This window comes from Artibeus jamaicensis, unplaced genomic scaffold (genome assembly GCF_021234435.1).
Source record: "Artibeus jamaicensis isolate MK-2021 breed Jamaican fruit bat unplaced genomic scaffold, CSHL_Jam_final scaffold_474, whole genome shotgun sequence".
Taxonomy (NCBI): Eukaryota; Metazoa; Chordata; class Mammalia; order Chiroptera; family Phyllostomidae; genus Artibeus; species Artibeus jamaicensis.
Window position 1 is genome coordinate 20,966,411 of NW_026522046.1, and position 14,129 is coordinate 20,980,539.

General features: G+C 35.0%; 1 protein-coding gene across 1 annotated transcript in view; it reads left to right on the forward strand.

The window, feature by feature from the left end:
• Positions 1 to 10,436, forward strand: part of BCHE (butyrylcholinesterase) — a 77,673-nt gene extending 67,237 nt beyond the window's left edge. Inside the window, exon 6 of the mRNA XM_053657799.1 lies at positions 10,226 to 10,436. The gene's annotated coding sequence lies outside the window, so the exon portion shown is untranslated. The remainder of the gene's footprint in view (positions 1 to 10,225) is intronic.
• Positions 10,437 to 14,129: the final 3,693 nt, after the last annotated feature.

The following is a 14,129-nucleotide window of genomic DNA, read 5'->3' on the forward strand; positions in this document are numbered from 1 at the left end:
TGATATGAGGTTTTACATGGAACAAAATGCACATATTTAAGTGTATGAGCCAAGAAGTTTGAAAAATGGTTCCCCTGTTAAACAACTATCCCAATTAAGAAAAAGAAAGTATTTTCATCACCATGAGAAAATATCATAGTCTTTTTATAGTCAAACCCCCACCAAGAACAGCCATTAATGAGATTTTCTTTAGATTAGATTAGCCTTTAATGTTCTAGAAATGTTCTAGCCTTTAATGTTCTAGATTTGTAAACAAAAATCACACGTTATGTCCAACCAGTAATGATGGATTTCGGTAGTTTTCATTTTAGTTCTGAAAATCATTACTTCATGTTTTGTTGAACTCTATTATTAGGTAGATACAAGTTTAATATTTTTAAATCTTCTTGTTAAATTAACTCATTTATCTTTATGATTATTTTTATACCTAGTGGTGCCCCATGTCATGAAGTCTGCTTTATCTAAAAGTATAATCGTATCAGCTTTATTATTACTGTTTAGCTTTTTTTATTTCCTAGTGTAATGAGAATTTCCAGACTGTTCCTGCCCCATATTTGAAATCAGTCGTCCTTGTTGTGAGCAGGGGAGTCCAACCCACACCCCATGGGCTGCATGCAGCCCAGGATGACTATGAATGTGGCCCAACACAAAATCATAAATTTATTTAAAGCTTTTTTTCTCATCAGTTTTCATTGCTGTTTATATATTTAATGTGTGGGCCAAGAAAACTATTCTTCTTCCAGTGTGACCCAGAGACACCAAAAGGTTGGACACCCCTATAGGGTGCTGGTTCGTGTCATTGCATAATAGTATTTTAAAGCAAAAAAGCTGGGCACTGGGTATCCTATGCCTACAATATACCATTTTCTCTGGATATTTTCAGTGAAGGATAGAGGAAAATTATTTTTTAAATGATTTTAAGGGCATTCCCATAAAGCACTGCCATGAGAATACCCCTGCTATTATAATATATACTTGCGTGTTTGTGTGTATATATGTATGTATGTGTATATGTATGTATGTATGTACATACACATATATATGTGAAATAATATGTTTCAGACATTAGACAACAGCTAGAACAAGGCTGTGATCTTTGGGGGAAAGGCAAAAAATAAGACAGCCTTAGGATTGTCACAAGCTACTTTCTGAACACAGTTTCCAGACTGTGGTTCTAGAAAGAGAAACCAAACAAAGGCAAGAGATCTCGTTGAGTTGAAGAGCCAGAAGTCAGAGATAAGGGTGTAGAGTGGGCTCCAAAGTATTGGGCACCATAGCAGGGAGGAGCCGCAGCACAGAGAGCTTCCAGGAACTACGGATGGGTCTCTTTGACTACTTATTACTAGTCTTTACCAGAATGTGGTGACGTTTCATGAGGTGGTTAGGGTAATATCCATTAAACAAAAAGTAGCGCTCAAAAACTGTTAAAAAGAAAAATAAATGTAAATGTATGGGACATCAGACAGTCTACATATCAGTGTCAATTTAGAAGGTAGGCCAAATCAGCTGCAGACTAGAGATTTCTCTGAACCCATCCTAACAATGCTTAATACCTGTTCTAAGAGCCTCATATCAATTTGATGGCAATTAATTTTCTCACATAAAGAGAAAAGCCTAAACCTCCATAGAGAAATACAACAAAATTCACCACCCAACAATATAGAATTCATAATATCCAGAATCCAGTGTGAAATTACTAAGTGTATAAAAAAGAAAGAAAAAAAATATGGTATATAGCCAACTGAAAATTTCGTCAAATGAAAGAGATGCAAATATGAGAGAGTAGAGGGAATTAGTAGACGTGTATCTTAAAATAGAAATAATTCCTGGGCCCCACAGGCTCAAGAATACAAACAAAACTGTGACTATGGTGAGAGAACTAGAAAACAGCAAAAAGACCGGAACTTTAAAAAAGTAAGATGATGGAACTTTTAGAGGTATAAAGCAATCAGTGCATTTGAAGATGCAGTGACAGAATGAAGCACAAGGAAAACAAAATCCGACAAGAAAAAAATACTGGAAGAAATCACTGCCGAGCAGTATCTCTGATGAAAACTACGAACGCACAGATAAAGTTCAGCAGACCCATTCAGAGTAAATATTTTTAAAGTGCATCATGGCAATATATTCAAAACCACTGAAAAAGAAAAAAATCTTAAACGTTTAAAATTCTGTATTAATAAAGATTTAATGAAAACACTCACATGTAGATTGTTTGTGTTAAATATCCACTAGGTTAATTCGATTGCCAGCAAATAACAGAAAGGTCCAGGTGTACAAAAAGAATGACCACATTAAAGGAAAATATGCAAAATTCTAAAATTGAGATAATAATATATACAACTGATAAGGAGTCATTGATCAACAGTTGTAATGTCAAAGGCAATATATGTTTTTCTCACTCTATTATTTATATTATGGACTTTGTAATGCTTTCATTTTTTCTTTGTGAGTTTACGCTTGTGAGTACTTAGACCTTAGAAAACTATGTACATTTGTGGTTTAATGACATACTATTTTTAGCATCTCCTTGAAATGTTGCAAAATTAATAATGCTGCATATATGATATAAAGAGCCTTGTCACTTTGAATTTGCTGCTTGAGCAACTTTGCTTTAAAAAAGTACATAAATTACACAGTGACATTTAAAGAGTGAGACATTTGCAATGGTATTAACCCTCTAAAATCATTTATGCAGAAAGAGGGGTTTTCTAAATGCATTTTAAATCTTCCTAACAACACATGACTTCTAAAATCTAAATACATACACCTTAAAATATCCACCAAATTATCTACCAATTCATTTAACTTTTTGAAAAAGTTACATCTAATTATAAAAAATAACTACTATGGAATTATGAAAACTATTTTGAGTTAACTAAGAAAAAAGTAAACATTAATATTTCACTTAGCTGTTGTTTAATAATAAGTTACACTTACATAATGTTTTATATTTCACAAAGCACATTTGTAACATATTACAGCATTAGAATTTTACAACTCTGTTGAGTAAAGAAGAGACCTAGTATGACCCCTATTTTGAATACAAAAAATCTAGTATTCAGAGAAAACAAAATATGTGTTCAGTGTTACAGGGCACTATTGGGCTTAAAGTCTGCTATTTAGGTAGTTGTTCCATGTTGTGGACTGCTCTGTTTGGTTTCAGGAAGTGTAACTCTCTATCCCCCCACCCCCATTCCCCTGGCTAAGGATGAGTCAGTGACCTCTGGAATGTGAGCCACAGGAGACAAAGCTTGTCTCTGGTAGCAAATGCTGCCTCAGTTTCCTCCCTGCCCCCAAAGCATGGTCGGAAATCCTTGAAGGGTAAGACCCCTCAGAGGAGGGGCAACCTAGGCCAGACACAATCACGTAGGAGGCCATCATGGAAGGACTTGGGGGGATGCAACAAAGAGCAATGGACTCTTGTCCCCCAGCTTTGACACAGCCTGAGTCCCCATGTCCTCTGGGAGAAGTGCTTCCTGGCTCTAATCCTCTTAAACCTGTATACCTGATGGGGAGGGGTGCAGCTCCTAGCCTTGCTAGAGAGTTGTCCTGGGGAACAATCTGGCATCACAAAGACTTCTTGATAAACCTGTGAAATCTGCTCTGCTAAGAGTGCTTTCATTCATATGTTAAGCGTTCAGATGGGAAACCCTAAAACTCTGTTCCTGACAGACTCTGACTCATACTAAGCCCTCAGATTTCTTGGAAATGTTATCCACTGTTTGATCCTTGCCCCCCTGTATTCCTGTGTATTACAACCCAATAAAAGGCCCTGGAGGAGGGAGCTTAATGCCTTTTTACCCTGAGAAACTGGCCACTGCTCAAGGCCTTTTTCCCCTGGGAAAATGGCCACCTCTCCTCCCCCAGCAGATCACATCATGTCTCAGTCATATTTACTCTCATCTGTGGCACACAGGGGACTAGCAAAGAAAGTCACCCCCACAGGTCCAGTCCCTTTTCTATTATGATATAAGTCCTCTTGGGAAATATATATAAAGTTGTATACTGTTCATGCACTGATTATGCTTTTACTAAAAGTAAATACAGTATCATTATTATAATTAATAAATTAAAAACACAAATTTAATGAAATACATTTATCAGTTTTATGTGATAAATGCCAATATTGAAGTGTTACCTCAGAAACTAAAACTGTGATAGCAATGAACATTGATTTAGATCATATAGTAGGTTTCTGTCAATGCATAACAAATTACCAAAAATATAGCAGCTTACAACTAGGTCTATTTATTATCTCAAGTTTGAATAGGTCAAAAGTCTGGCAGAACATAAGTGGATTCTCTTCCTACAATCTCACAAGGCCGAAATCAATGTGTCTGCAGGGATGTAAGTCAATCTAAGCTCCAGGGTCCTTTTTCGAGATCACTAGTCAGTGGCAGAATATTTATCCATGAGGAATACTCCTGTTTTCCATGTGGTTCCCTCCATCTTCAAGCCAGCAAGAGCAGGTGGATGCCTTCTCATGCTTTGCATCTCTCTCATCTACCCTTTATCCACATCTCTCTGGCTTCCTCTTCTGCTTTTAAGTTCTCCTGGGATTGCTTTGGGCTTACCTGAATAATCTGAGATTAATCTTTCTATCTTAAAAAATAATCAGTTAGTAACTTTAATTACATCTGCAAAGCTTTATTTTTGCCCAATAATGTAATATATTCACGGATGTGACACCAAGCATAAAAATCATGAAGAAGAATTTCTGCTTACTATAGGGATATTTTTGATAAGAAAAAACATAAATATGTATTTGACTAGGAATAAAGTTTTATCCATACAAATTAAGCTTTAAATATTAAAAAGCAAATTGAATAAAACTAGTCAAAATTATTTTTGGTACATAATAACAAGCAAGAAATATATATTTAGCACTTGCTATAGGCCAGTACTACTAGAATCAAGACAAAACCATATCCAATCTCTTTCTGTCCATGGTATGTACATTAATATCTGAAAAAAATATGCTGGATACATATTTCATAAACAATGATAAGATAAAAAGTAATTTACTGTCTATGTCCTCCAACAACTTACAATATATAGGGAGTAATTGGCATGCAAATTCCAGCGGGAAAAATAACAAAAAACAAAACAGTGTCTGTGAAGCTAATGATCATGCTGCATAAGGAAAAAAAAGATGAGAGAATAAGTCTTGAAAAGTAAGAATAAGATCTTTAAAAGAAGGATTTGCTAAATTCACTGAAAAAATTACCTTGATAAAACAATCTAAAAGTTTTATATATGTTTTGCTTTTTAATGTAAATTAAAAACCATATGTTACCTTTTGTAAGCCACACTGGGGGTAAGGGCATGGAGGAATATAAGTATTAATAAATAAATTAAATAATGTACTTTAGGTAAGTAATTTCTATTTGTCTGTGAAACCATATAGTGTAGGTCACCGCTGTTCTGTCTATATGGGACTTAAGTCCTATGATCCATGATCAAATTCACCCTCACAATTAAGTACACATTTTCTCTGTGACCCATGATTAAACAACGGATGATTCTTTAAGAGAGTAAAATTGATGAAATTATCATAATCAGATATAATTCATAATTGAACAGATATAATCACTTTATTCCTACTCTTTAAAACTCTCTGGTGCCATCCTATTTCATTTAAACTAATGATAACATTTTAATTAACTCAGAAGATAGCATTTCATACTTCCTGCCAATTTTTCCAACCTTTCTTTTGTAGGTTATCCATCTTTACTGTCTTTCTACTATCATTAAGACTATTGAGACTATCATTTTTAAGTACACTATTATATACGCTTATTTCCACCTCAGACTTTTTTGTAATATTCTATTTTTTCACACAAACTTTAGTCCAATTCATTCATAACAATTATGCCAATTACAAATCTATGCTTTTCTTTTTTTCCTTTGATCAGAAAATAATGGTATGAGGAATAAACGACACCACTTTTCCTCCTTAGCAGGACCATGTAATAAGCACAGTGTCCCTTTCTCCCATAAGCTTGGACATGTAGTTGTTCTGGCTAATAACATAGAGTTGAAAGCATCAGTAAGCACGCTCTGTGCTGATGCCTTAAGTAAACTGTTTTCATAAGAAGAGATTACCCACCTGCAGTCCGCAAGCCAGGAGGCTCATGACTCACGAAAAGCTAATGTTTCATTTGGAGTTCTAAAGCAAGAGAAGATCCGTGTCACAGCTCAAGGTAGTCAGGAAGAAGAGCTCCTCCTCCCCGGAGGGGCAGTGAGCCTTTGTGCTCTATTCGAATGTCCAGCTGGTTGGATGCAGGCCACCCACACTAGGCAAGGCAATTTTTCTTTACCCAGTTTATTGATTCAGATGCTAACATCACCCGAAACTCCTCAAATAATAAACTGACCCATTATCTGGGTACCCCATGGCTCAGAGATTAGTTGACACCTAAAATTAACCAACATGCATGGGTAGCTGCTGCCTCCACAGCCTGAGTCCCAAGGTGGACACATCTCCTGCAGAGCTCTACGCCTGAGGCCAACCAAACCCACAGCATGAAGCACAGCTCCCCTGCCACGTGTAGAAGTGACTGTCACATGAAAATATTTTTTTTGTTAAGCCATTGAATTTGGAGTGGCTGGATATGCAGCAACTATTAATCTATTCATCTAATACTTACCCATCAGATAACTGGCTGGCCAGGCATATTTATAAGAAGAGTAAGCACAAAATCATGCTAGTATATTTAATTGGGAGAGTGCTACTGATATCTGTATGTGCTTCTTGATTTTGAGCCATGAACTCATTTGCTGTGTTGGAAATTACAAATGCATGGTTTTAGGTGGGAAACTATTATAAATATAAATATCTGTGGATATTCCACAGGTAATTGGAAGTTGTGTCTGATATGATAACTGAAATAAGTTGTTGAAGCAATAGTGAAGTAATTTTATTTTTCATTTTGAATGTGGCATGCTTTTATAAGCATTTATTCTTTGTACTTGGTTTTCTAATGTAGTTCCCCCATAATGCATGTTATGCTAACCAATTTTCTGTTCTTGTGCTTGTCATCACTTAATGCCTTTTCGATAAGTGTGTTATGACAGCCGTTTTTTAGTCTCCAGGAATCTGATCTGTCACAAGTGCACTTATAAAAATATCATTTGCAGCTTTCCTAATTTCTGCCACACTTACTATGAAATCTCCAGATGTGTATTTCCTGGGTTACCAACATGGAGCGTTTTATTTCCCTGAAGAATATTTTCTGATATCTAGACTGCTACTAGAAAACTTTTCATAAAATGAAATAATTTTCTCTTTTCTAAATTACACCTAACTTCCATTACGGATAGCTCAAATTCTTCTATGAATAAAGACAAATCTAGTAAAAATGAAATCAAATGTTGAAACCAGCTAGATGCCTGGATTTGAATATTGCATCCACTAATATGTAACTACTATTGGACAAGTACATTTTGTCTCCAGGCATTTGTTTCCTCAGCTTAACGCCTAAGTTATAGGTATCTTATGATGGTTAAATAAGACAACGTATGTAGCAGATGATTTGGAAGTGGTAAGTTTTCCAAGAGTGGTATTTCTTCCTTCTTTTTTTTATTTACAAAGGGTCTTGTTCAATTTGAACCTCTCCAAATTAATGTCAGCTTAATGACTTAATTTCAACTTAATTGTGCTCTTGCTTTAAAAAAATGTTTTAATGCTGAAAATGTTCAGTGGCAGGTAAATTTTAACAATTACGATAACAGTAAGGAGGGAACTATAAGAGTTATAAGACCATAAAGTGTGCCTATGGAAATATACTAAATAATGCTTCAAACAAGTAGGCAATCTTTTTTTGTAGCCATTAGAATTCTAGTACAATTAAGAAATTGCTATAAAAACAGGCCCCTAGGTATGTCTTCCAATGCTGGTTTGGTGGAGCTGTGTTCTTTTAACCTTCTTTTGTCTGGGAAACTCCTTATGTCACCTTCCATTTTAAATGAGAGCTTTCCTGGGTGGAGTAGTCTTGGTTGCAGACCTTTACTTGGAATTAATTCTTTACACAATGGAATATTCCACAGAAGGAAGAAAAAAGGAACTCATACCCTTCATGACAGCATAGATAGAGCTGGAGAGCATTATGCTAAGTGAAATAAGCCAGGTAGTGAAAGATAAATACTATATGATCTCACCTATAAGTGAAACCTAATAAAAAAAAACAAACAAGCAAGCTAAATATAACCAGAGACATAAAAACAAAGAACAAACTAACAGTAACCAGAGGGAAGGGGGGAGGTCAATAATGGGGGAAATAAGAAGGTTCAAGTCAAGGAACTTGTATAAAGGACCCATGAACAAAGACAATGGGGGAGGGATAATACACTGTGGGAGGTGAGGGTGGGTAGGGCAGGGGAGAGTAATGGGGAAAATAGGGACATCTGTAATTGAACAACAATAAAAAAGAAAAGAAACTGCTATTAAGTTGTTTAAAAGAATAATATTACTATTTTCTTATTTCTTGAAGAAAGATTTACACAGGAAATATCTAGTAAAATTGATTGTATCATTTTATTCTGCTGAGTAAGAGTTTCTATACTTAGGGGGCATTATAGTATAAATATGGAAAAAATCCATGTACTATATACAATAAAATAACATGCAGAATTCATTATGTACTGTGTACTTGCTACATATTTTATATATTAGTTAATTTAAAAGTCACAATAAGCCTACAACACAGCTATTGTCATTATTCTCATTTTCTGATAAGACACATAAGTGCAAGGTATTTATGTCCACTGCCTAAAGTGATACAGCTGGAAAAAGAGCTAATGTCAAATTATAAGTACAACTAATTTAGCTCCATAGTCAATACTTAAACCTTGATATTGCCCTACTAATATGCTCTGCTGTAAAATTTATAATCTAATATTCTAATTTCAGACCAAAATTTTCTAATTTACTTATTGTCTTAACAATTCACCTTCCTTTTACACTTCTTAATCTTTACGTTAGACCTGAAAGTAGAAAAATCCCTACGCCTCTGTTTCTTGCTATATAAACATATACAATTTCCAGGTGCTATGGTGTGTGCAGTACTCCCCACCACCCGCCAACTCACCCCTGATAAAACCATACTTACTAGTAGAAAAATGGGCACTTCAGATCCTCTATTCTAAGCCATTACTGATACCCTTTTATTTGATTTAATTACCCCCCAAAAACCAGAAATGCATCATAATTCAGAGAAAATTGACTTTTATTTCTACACATCTGCATCCTCTCCCAAAAAACTCGACTTTCCATAGGTGGTACTTAACCCCGTATGGCATTAGCATATATTCATGTCCCAATATAGAATACTTGAAATCATTGTTTATATTTCATCTTATCTCATCTTTCACATTCGCCAGCAGTTTTTGTGATCTTTCCTCTTACAGATCTCTAGACTCCATTCATTTTTCTTTATTCTCCACATTCTCATCTCTGAAAAACAAAACAAAACAAAATAAAACAAAACACTCTCATCTCCTATTTGGGCTATTAGAATGAAGTTCTATTAACCCATCCCTTCGTGTCCACCTTTGCCCATCTCTACTAATAAAATTAGTTCACAAAACAAGTCTAATCAGATCAAGTTTCTTACTCAAAATACTTTATAAAGTGTTAACAAAAGAGTTATTTTTAAAAACCTACATTTTCTTCATGTAATTGTTTAACTGAACCTCAATCTTTGCTTCCAGGCCTTTTACATGTTTTGTCCTCTGGGTTCAATGCACTTCCCACCCTTCCTCTCTGTGGTAAATCCTCAGGGAAACCTTCCCTGGTCCACAGCAATAGGTCTTTCCCTTATTCTCATAGAATTTATTTTCATGGGCTTTACTCTGTTGTAACTGCAAAATTACATTTTGGGGATCATTTTATTAATGTCTACCTCACCTATTAAAGAGCTATAAATTACCCAAAAACAGTGATGGTACCATATATTGAGCCTTGACAGTAGAAAGTCCTTAATAATCACGTTAGTTAATGAATTCTTTTTATTGGTGGTAGAGAGATCCTTTAATTCTACGCATTACAGACTTCTGGATTTTTGGATGGTAAGATTGTACATGCGTGTCACGTTAAGCCACCAAGTTTGTAGTAATTTGTTAAAACAGAAATGACAATCTAATAGTCGTATGTAGTATTTATAACTGGAGAACTTACTCAGAATGCGGAATTATAATGTTCTGTTTGTTTGACTCCCACCAGATCTTACTTCCCAGAAGACAGGAACTCCTCTTGAATACCCTGAGTAACCTGTGCAATGCATGGCATATAAGTTGAGTGGAAGAATAAGTACTCTTTCAGTGATCTGGTAATATAGAACATTCTTTTGTGTATGATGGCAAAAGTTTTATTACTCTCATATTTTGTATACTTTCTGTGTCAACTACAGAGGTTGTTGGTATCTCTTTTGGAAAAAAAACAATAAAACTTCCTTCTCTTGGTATTATTTTTTTCCTTCATGACAATAAATGTTTAATTAAAAACTAGCTTTGAATTTTGTTTAAGAATCAAATGAGAACATAAACTAATTATTAAAAAAGAAAAAATTCATGTTTATTTTATTCTACAACAGTGGCTTTTTGGACCATACTTTGGTTACTTTATCTGATTTTTTAAAAACTTTTTCTGAAAAAATCAAAGTGAACAATGGTAAGTTTATTGAAAACAACTGCCAGGTGGACAATGATTAGTAACATACATTTTGAGTTTAAAATGTGCTATAAATTTAAAATATATATTCTGATGTGGAATTGAGTATATTTCTTTACTGTGGGCCCACTGACTAGAATTCCATGATTTGTAATAGGCACATCCATAAACAATTACATTGGGGATGTTTGAATTAGAGTAGGGCTCTACTAAAAAGCAATCTGAATTTAAAAAAATGTTATCACCACAATGTCCTCTAGAGCAACAGGCATAAAGGAAAGAATAAACAAATAGGAATACATCAAAATAAAAGCCTTCTGCATAGCCAAGAAAAACATCAGCAAAATGAAAAAGAGAACCAAATGTATGTAAAAATATACTTGCCAATGTTATCTCAGACAAGGGATTGATATAAAAAATACATAAAGAACTCAAATGACTCCATTCCAGGAAGATACTCCAATAAAAAAATTGTGTCCTGTCTGGTGTGGCTCAGTTGATTGAGCACCGGCCTGTGAACCAAATGGTCGCAGGTTCCATTCCTGGTCAGGGCACATGGGCACGTGACAGAGGTGCGGGCCAGGTCCTCAGTGAGGGGCGTGTGAGAAGCAACCATGCATTAATGTTTCTATACTCTTTCTCCCTCCTTTTCCTCTCTAAAAATAAATTTAAAAAAACTTAAAAATATTTGGCAAAGGACCTGAATAGACACTTCTGCAAAAAGGACATACAGAGGACCCAGAGACTTATGAGAGGATGCTCAGCATCACTAGCCATTAGAGAGATGCAAATTAAAACACAGTGAAATACCACTTTATATCAGTGAGAATGGCCATCATACAATCAACAAACAAGTGCTGGCAAGGTTGTGGAAAAAAGAGAACCCTAGTACACTGATGGTGGGAATGCAGACTGGTACAACCACTATGGAAAACAGTATGGAATTTTCTAAGAAAACTAAAAATGGAACTGCCTTTTGACCTGGCAATTCTACTGCTGGGATTATACCCTAAGAATCCTGAAACACTAATTCAAAAGAATCTATGCACCCCAATTTTTATAGCAGCACAATTTACAATAGCCAACTGCTAGAAGCAACCTAAGTGCCCATCAGTAAACTAGTGGATCAAAAAACTATGGTACATTTACGTAATGGAATACTATGCAGCAGGAAGAAAGAAGGAACTCCCGAGCTCCCACCCTTTGTGACAGCATGGATGGAAGTGGAGAACATTATGCTAAGTGAAATAAGCCAGGTGGTGAAAGACAAATACCATGTGATATCACCTACAAGTGTAACCTAATCAACAAAACAAACAAGCAAGCACAATTTAACCAGAGACATTGAAATAGAGAACAAACTAACAGTAACAGCAGGGGAGGAGGAGGGGAGATGATTGGGGAAAGAATGGAGAGGGTAGTCAAGGAACATGTATAATGGATCCATGGACAAAGCCAAAGGGGTGAAGGATGGAGTGTGGGAGGTGGGGGGGGGTCAAGGTAAAATGGTGGCAGGAAAATGGAGACAACTGTATTTGAACAACATTTAAAAAAACTCTTATAGTAACTACTTTAATTTTTTTCCACCAGTCTTTCAGCATTGTCCTATACCTAAGTTGATGGCAATGTATTCAAAAATCAATTATTTTCAAAATGCTGCAGTAATGTTTTATATGAGATTTTTATTTTGTTCTGCTACATTTATTTATATAATTTGTAATTAATTATAAAATCATATTATTTGAGAATAAAACCAGCATGTGATAAGCATACAACACAACTGTATGGAGTTGGCGAGAACGGGTTGCATTAGGAATCAATCTTCTATTTTATCCCTGCTTTAGGATTGTGTTATACTGATTCATAGAGGGCAGTTAATCCAACTAGTTAAACTGAGGTCGCTTCATAGCTAGAACTGCATGTGTTTTACTTAATTCCATTCTTTTCTATCTGGATATTTCTTATGCCTCTTTTAAAATCCAACTTAGATATTTCCTCACCCAAGAAACCTCTTCTGACAATACCAGAGTCAAATATTCCTCTGTTCTGCCACAATGCCTGCGACCTTTCTGTGATCTCCGAAGAAGAGAGATCACACTCTGTTCATGACTTAAGCCCACTCACTGGCATCTACACTAATAGAAGATTGATTTTATTTTTATTTTTATGTATTTTTAATATTTTTGTAGTAAGTGAATGACACCCCAGTATAAATGGACACAGTGTGTTGACTGAGTTCACACCTTAGGGGAGGAAATGTTAAGATGAAATAAACATAAAGGAAAGACATTGTAATAAACATTTGAAGAAGAGTTGTATACTTAAAAAAGACTTAAAGGAAAAAGAGTTTTCAGGAGAGAAGGATTGAATGCTCAGCTTTCGCTTGTGCCTACACTGCTGTGTATTAGGTAGAATCAGCCATTGTAAAACTGCTGAGAAACAGCACGGATGAGTAAAACACTGTGGCAACACAGTTGGTGGGCCGGACTGCTCCTGAATTTCTTGAAACATCTACTGAGCCTTTACCTTACAGGTCTTAACAAGGTTATGAGTTGTTCAGAAGTAAGGAAGCTTAGATTGTAATTATAAAATGTTAAGGAATTAAAACTAAGGAAAAATAATGATATAGGTTGAATGATATTGCAAGACCAAACATGAAAGAAGTTCAATCAAATATAGAGGAGAAAACAAAAAAATGCTAAAAATTACCTCCTTCAATTAAATATAAACTAACTGATAATAATAGAGATTATATTGAACATGGTATTTAAGAATCAGTACAGCAGGGACACTGACAAACAGAACAGGCAACGGGCAGTTTGTTTATCCGAAGCCTCTTTTCTCTTTAGGAGACCTTCATACAAAAGCCTTCTTCCCCAAAGACACCCATTTATTTTCACATGTTCAGAAATGTTCAGTATAATTTCAGAGTGTTTGAAAAATTAAGTTTTTAACAGCCAATGTCTTCTTTAGCCAATTATTCTATTCTTCCTCTAAGCCAGGTGTTTAGTCATCTACTTAGATTTTGAATTTTCAGCAGTTTTTAATAATGCTGGTTTTTCAGAGTCTTTCCACTATAATTTAAATGATAATTTTCCCCAACATTTCTTTTCAATATTATAATGTACTTAGTGATATTAAGAAATATAATTCTTTGGATGAAGAAATGTATAGTCCAATAATGATTAAGATGGTTTTATTCTGTTCTGTCAAAAATAAATTTTTAATTGTAACTACAAATATTGTTTCAGCAGCCTATCTTAACCTATGCTATTAAATAATCCACTGATCTAACAAGGACAAAGTAATTTACAATTCCCCAAATATTTGTATGCATTCCACATTTCTCAGCCTTCTTTGAATTAGACAATATGACTCCTTCTGGCCAATTGGTTGTAAGCAAAAGTGGTGTGTGTCACTTTCAACTGAATATTTGAGAACCAATATATACTCCTTC